This window comes from Rhagoletis pomonella, unplaced genomic scaffold (assembly GCF_013731165.1).
Source record: "Rhagoletis pomonella isolate Grant_MI unplaced genomic scaffold, Rhpom_1.0 Rhpom_scaffold_02000, whole genome shotgun sequence".
NCBI lineage: Eukaryota > Metazoa > Arthropoda > Insecta > Diptera > Tephritidae > Rhagoletis > Rhagoletis pomonella.
This window is the reverse complement of record NW_023460554.1, coordinates 29,570-35,132: the sequence shown is the minus strand read 5'-3', so window position 1 is coordinate 35,132 and position 5,563 is coordinate 29,570. Positions and strand designations below refer to the sequence as shown.

Sequence of the window (5,563 nt, the reverse complement as noted above, 5' to 3'; positions counted from 1 at the left end):
ATTATGTAAAAAAAGTAACTGTAGGTACGTAAATGCAATAGTCTTTTACATATCCTGGAAAATACTTTTGAGGACTCTCGAATTGGACGATATTGCTTTCCATTCAGCTTGAACGAAAAAAGTCACTCCCTGGCATACTTTTCTGTAATCCGGTTCTTTCATTTAAAGGTTATTTATAAAATTGAAGATTTTTTTTTTTAGAAAAAAACTGGAGATCCACTTAAGTTTTTCGATATAACTTTGGTAAATGTTACTCGATCGGCACGTAATAATTACCAAATTGAAGGCGAGACTTTCTATTACTGATTTATGATAATAATATGATGAAAATCATTCAGATTATAAACAAATTATTTTAAAATAAAAAAAAATGTTTAACAAAATTTTTTGTCATTTTCCTATATTTGCAATTTTTATATTGTATGCATAAACATAAGTAAACTAGTGTTTCTAGAAGTTGTGCCTGTTCAGTGAAGAGAAGAAGATCCTTAACAGCGGTCGCCCCTCGACAGGCAATGGCAAACCTCCGAGTGTATTTCTGTCAAGAAAAACAGCGTAAAACTGTAAGTCCCTTCCCTTTGTGTGACAACATCAAGGCGCACGCCACAAATCGGAGGAGAAGCTCGGCCAAACACTAACATATGTGTAAGCGCCAATCTATTACACAAGGGAACAAAAAGGGGGAACAATTTCGTTAAATCAAATGTTAAAGCTGTTTTGGATAGACTTTTTTATGCTGATTACGAATTCGTAAGTATAAAGTCTCCATGACCTCTAGATTTGGAAAAAAACGAGGTCAAAGTGTCAAAAAATCGCGTTTTTTGCAATATTTTAGGAGCCATAGCAAAGAGCCTAAAGGTGATATTAGGCTTAAATTAAAGCTAGAAGTCTCGACTACTATCCCTGAAAATACTATCCCTGCACGTTGAATTGATGGTCACTTATAGTAATCAGCACCAAAAAAGTCGTATCAAAAACAGCTTTAACATTTGATGCAACAAAAACACTGTTCCCTTGTGTTATTATTATTTTTAAAAGAACCTAACCAATTTGTTCTAACAAATCGTTTCTTAAAATGTACCTATGAGATGGATTTTTCGTATAGTACATATTGGAAAAATTCATGGAAAATTTGCTAAGTCCAACAAAAAAATTTTAAGAAAAAAGTAGAAAATTTGCTAAGTCACAAAACTATCCACAAAATTTTGTAAAAAAGCAGACTTTGTTATTTTTTTTTTAATAAAGGGTAAATGAAAAACACGAAACGTTGCATTCAAAGTTTTGCAAAATACTGAAAGAAAATTACTTAGCAACGTTTTTTGTGTCTCCTGTACAATTGAAAAAAATGACTTAGCAACTTTGCACTCTAAGCTAGCGATATTTCAAACAAGTTTAAACTGATTTTTAAAAACTTTATATCGTCGTAATACTTCGTATGTATAAATCTGAGAAAAAACATTTAAAAGGAAATAATACCTTTTTTTATAAAAAAAATATTTTAAACAAAAACGCAATACGGGTTCACTATTAGTTCATAAAATATAAAAATGTTATTCATTTTAACATGAGTGTACACATCATCGTACACGGGAGCCAATAAATTATTTTATATTTATGACATTTTTGAATAGCAATAATGAGATCATTCCCATTTTCAGGGTTTAAATACTCAAAGAATTCTATGCATTTCATATTAAAATTACTTTTAATTTGAAGTTCACTTTCAAAAATTCTAATTAGAAGCCGGTTTCTCTCTTTGCGCCAGGAAACAAACTTTATTCTTACGATCCTCTCATACTGTAAAAAATTACAAATTTTTAAGGAGTTTATCTATATTTCCTCATGGCTTAAATAATTTTTCAACTACGCAAAAATTGTGAAAGACTAAGAATTCGCTAAAAAGAGTATCTAACTCTATGTCTTGTATGCAAAACTCTTTTACAGAGTCAGTAAATTGAGAAAAAGGAGTTGTAAGTTATAGGCAAAAGCAATTCGAATATTGAAATTTATTGTTATTAAACTGAAAGTTATTTTCGAGATAACTAACAACACTCGACAAAGATGTAAGCCTTCTTTTTAAATAATTTAAGCTCCATCATATTATCGCAACTGGTACGTAACGACCCGGCGATATGCCCATAAAACGATTAATCTTTTTGTTGTATTAATTTCTTGAGCATATCAAACATTATCTAAAACATGTAACTATAGTTAAATTTTATTCTTCTTATTTTTTACAGTACAGTTTAAGGAAGTTCCAACGTTATGTAAAAACCTTAATATTACATTTACATTGAGCCCAAATGCGAATTTCAAATGAGTCATTTAAAAGTCGTTTACATTTTCTCATTCGCATTTCCTCTGACAGTTAATTTTAAACGTCTGTTTTATATTATTAACATTTTTAAAAAGGGAAAAAATGAAATTAAATTTGGTAAATTCGGTTATTATTGCCGAATTGAATCGTCTGATTCAAATGCAAGCTGGAGTTGAAGCTCTTGCGCAATCCAGCAGTTATTATAAACAAAAGCGGCTGCGGATAAGGGCGAACAAAAAGAGATTTCTTATGCACCTGAACATGTTGGTGCAGCTGACCAGTGGAACGCAAAAACGCCGCAAGCGATTTTGGAGAAAGGTAAAATATTTAATATAATTATTACAGCAAATAGCGCTGCGACCTTACTAGAGCTGCCGAGTTATACGCACCAAAAGAAAGGCTGAGAACTTTTGACTAGTTTTGCAAGAGTCAAGTCCTCTTAACAGAAATTTAATAAAACACAAGTATTAAGAAATACTATAACTTTACCCAATTTTCAGCCTCGTCAGAGTAGTTTTTGGGAACAAGAAGTTCCAGAGAGCGACGATGATTTCTTCAAAGAAAATTTTCGAATGAAAAAAGAAACTTTTGACGAATTGGTTATGGCCATGCGAAATATGAAAAAAAGCTTCAAATTTTGGACAACCAATTGCTTTAGATAAAAGGATTGCAGTCGCGGTGTATACTCTGGGATCTTCCGCAGAATACAGAACTATAGGAAATCTGTTTGGTATTTCCAAGTCAGCAGTATGTATGATTCTGAAGGACTTTTGCAAGGAAGTATGGAGGGTAATGCAACCTACGTACCTTAATAAGTATCCTCTCAGTGAAGCTACTGTTCGAGAATGTGTGAATGGTTTTGGAAAATTGGGATTCCCCCAATGTATCAGCGCTGTTGGTAAATTTTAAAAATATACTCATATATATATAGGTTGGTATTGAATATATGCCTAAAAAGTAAATGCTCACATTGTTTATTATAGGTACAGATTTATGTATATAAACGTAGGCACCCCTGGACGGTGCAACGATTCCCACATTTTCGAGAAATCTGCTTTGAAACAGCATCATCAAAACCCTATCCTTACGCACTTGTCTACGCAAATAAACGGAGTTAACGTTCCAGTTGTAATGCTTGGAGATTCAGCTTTTCGGTTTTCGGACATATTAATGAAACCTTATCCATATAGAGAGAATGCTAGCTTCAGTGAAAAAAACTTTAATTATGCCCTGTCTAAGTGCAGAAGGGTAGTCGAGAATGCATTTGGTCATCTCAAAGCTAGATTTAGAAGAATTGGAAAAGGTCTTGATAACCGAATTGACAATGTAAATTTAATAATTAAATGTGCTTGTGTTTTACATAATTTTTTAAACGAGAAAAACGATTGCATAAACAATCGCTGGATGCAACAATTACGGGAGCAGGAGGAAACCGTAGTCCGACCGCAGCCGGAGTTTAATTGTACCCTGACTGATAATAACCTCACAGCGGATAATATAAGATCTGCTATAGCAATGTTCTTAGGTAAGCATAAATTTCTATGTATCTTTATTTATTATTTATTTATACATATTTATATCTATTTATTTATGTTTTTTGTTAAAACAGTTAGACAGCCACTACCCGCTTGATTTTCCACGCAACTCTTATATGTTGCAACTAAGTACATATTGATCCAGGTAATAAACTATCTACCTGCCAAATTTCAAGCAAATCCATTCAAACTCACAAATATACAAACTTTCGCATTTGTAATATTAGTATTAAGCAGGATCCCTTACTTTATTTTATCTATTGTAAACTATTTCACATGAAAAAAATAATCTACATTTTAACAATTACTATTATTGCTCTGAAAATAAATGAATTAGTAATGGACTAAATTTAATTTGTTTTTTTTTAATCACTGTCTTTAATGATTTTTATTATTTAAAATTTGTAAGAGTGAGTTTTGAAACTTTTTAGAATCGCTTACAAATTCTTCTAACAAAACATTCCGTCGCTCCTCTATATTAACTAATTTTGAATCGATAACGTTTTCTTCCTGATGCATTGTTTTTATTAGCTCTTTCGTCTCTTGAATTTCCGTTATGAGACTTGCGTTTAACTTCTGCTTTTTCGATTTGGAGCATCTAGCACACTCGACCTCTACCGGAGCGAGGGAGTCAGAGCAGGAAGCCCCAGAAATGTCCAGTACTTCCGACGATGGAGTGTTAAATAAATACTCTGAAATTGTGTTTGTACATAAGTATTTAAATTAAATACGCACATATATAATAAATGATCAATTTCATATACATACCTATGGATACACTTTCTTCAACAAGTTCTTCTATGTTATTGCATTTAAAACCACCTATAATGGCATGTACTCGCTGATAGTGTGGCCAGTCTGATGGTGATCCACCTGACACACCAATATTCCCCTTTTCTTTCCTGAAAGTAATTGTAAACATAAGAGATATACATTTTAACGCCAGTATATTATATATAATAGTTAGCTTACCTATATTTCCCAGTGAGGTTATTTATTTTTTACCGCACTTCCTCACTGCTGACACACACTCCAGCGTTTTTAAGGGATTCTGCCATCAGTTTAAAGATGTGGCCGTTCTTCCTGGCCCCACGCAGGTCCACTATATTTGCTTCCCATAATTCCAGCAGCATCTCCTCCGCAAACGGCGACCAATTAGTTGTTTCCTTTTTTGCACTCTCCATTTACTAAACATGTTTGTAAGAACATATTTTTTATTTATTATATAAAATATTTCAAATGAAAATACTAACCGTTTACTTTTGATTGTTCCAGATTTTTTATTAATTGTGTAGACATTCGATTGACAAGTGTCAAAAATAAGCAAAAGCCTTGCCAGGGCTACTATTTTTTGATGCGTTCGAGAAAATATGTAATGCGTCATTTTGGAAATGTGAATTTGTATGAGGAAATGCGTGATTTAGCTTCGCATTTCAGATTTCTCGCCCAAATGACGCATTTGGGTTAATGTAAATGTAATATAAGAAAAGTATTTTGGTTTGAATAGAAAATTAAGTACAAATCAGTACAAATTTTGAAAAATCAGGACATTAGCGTACTGATTGAAGAAATTAATAAAATCAGTACAAGAGTTGAAAAATCAGTACTGTACTGATAAAATTAGTACGTCTGGCAACCGTACGTAAAATACGCTTTTTGTTTTATATTACATTTACATTGGACCAAAATGCGTGATTTGAAATCAGTCATT

The 5,563-nt window shown here is 32.4% G+C and overlaps 1 long non-coding RNA gene across 1 annotated transcript; it reads right to left on the bottom strand.

Moving 5' to 3' along the window:
* Positions 1 to 3,273: 3,273 nt before the first annotated feature.
* Positions 3,274 to 4,872, bottom strand: LOC118752961. The gene is made up of 4 exons (XR_004994763.1): positions 4,825 to 4,872; positions 4,621 to 4,754; positions 4,294 to 4,544; positions 3,274 to 3,596 (listed from the first exon to the last, which is right to left on the bottom strand). It is a non-coding gene; the product is annotated as an uncharacterized LOC118752961 (long non-coding RNA).
* Between the last annotated feature and the right edge of the window lie 691 nt (positions 4,873 to 5,563).